This window comes from Culex quinquefasciatus, chromosome 3 (genome assembly GCF_015732765.1).
Source record: "Culex quinquefasciatus strain JHB chromosome 3, VPISU_Cqui_1.0_pri_paternal, whole genome shotgun sequence".
Taxonomy (NCBI): Eukaryota; Metazoa; Arthropoda; class Insecta; order Diptera; family Culicidae; genus Culex; species Culex quinquefasciatus.
Genome location: NC_051863.1, coordinates 45,052,336 through 45,053,752, shown reverse-complemented (window position 1 = coordinate 45,053,752; position 1,417 = coordinate 45,052,336).

Below are 1,417 nucleotides of genomic sequence, written 5' to 3'. Positions count from 1 at the left end.
AAAAAAAATTTAATTTGTAACATTTTTTTCAGTGTAGTCAATATCCATATCCAACTTTGCCGAAGACACCAAATCGATCAAAAAATTGCTTCAAAGGATAATTTTTTTTTAATTTTCATACATCATTTTTGTATGGACAGCTGCCAAATTTGTATGGAAAATAACATGGATAAAATATACATGCAAAATGGCTTTTTTGGGCATACCGAAGGCTGTCATCTTAGGGTCCGATTGATCAAAACATTGCTTCAAAAGATTCAAATTTTTGAATTTTCATACATCAATTTTGTATGGACAGCTGCCAAATTTGTATGGAAAATTACATGGACAAACTAATGATGCCAGATTTTCAGCCGGATTAAAAAATAAAAAAAATAAAATTAAAGAAAAATGACCGATTTCGTAGAGAATTGTTCCCCTTCTTTAAAGAAGGGAAATTCAACTTCAAAGGGAAAATTAAACTCTTGTCAGCAATAGAGGAGAAAAGCAACTCGCGACAAAATTTTGAGGCTAGGAATTTTGACAGGTATGACTATCATAAAGTATTCGCCTCCTTTTCTCTCCCACAAAAAAACTGGGGACAATGTAGCTGTCAAACTAGGCCAAAATGTTAAAGTCACTCACAAAATGAACTTTGAGTGATTTGAGTTCATTTGTGACGTCACGGTTTTCTCCTCTATACTGACAGGCAAGAGAGTTTTCCCTTCTTTAAAGAAGGGAAAATTCAACTTTAAAGGAAAAATTCATCTTTCGTCAGCAATCATCACAAGTTAAGAGCGCTTTCCTTTCTTTAAAGATGGGAACATTTAACTTTTGTCAGCAGTTATCACAATAAAGGCGAAATCTAAATACTTCACACTTTAAAACTGATCATTTTTTGAAATAAAGTACATTCATAATAAAAATAAAACTTTTCTGGGGAATGGGTCATTCTGGGGAATGGAACATTCTGGGGAATGGGATTCTGGGGAAGGAACCATTCTGGGGAATGGATTTCTGGGGAATGGCATTCTGGGGAATGGGATAGAACCTTCCCATTTGCGTAAAACTTGATCAATTCCAACTGTCTTAGATGCATTCGAAAGGTCTTTTCAAGCACTTCAGTTTTTTCTCATAGCTTTTGCAAATGACCTCTAGAACAAACCGAGCAAAATCTACAAATACTGCCTCTTATTGCAAATTTGATAACATATTTTTGTCTCCCTGGAGAGTAAATAAAACAATTATTTCAAAAACAAATCAATGAAGAAAACTTGTACTGTCCACTCAAAGCTTTAAATTAGGAATTAGATGTACTAAGGCCTCGTGTCGTGGTGGTGGTTAGCGGATTCGGCTGCCGATCCCTAAGTTGCTATGAGGCGCGGGTTTGATTCCCGCCTTATCCTCCTGACCTTCTATCGGATGGGGAAGTAAAACG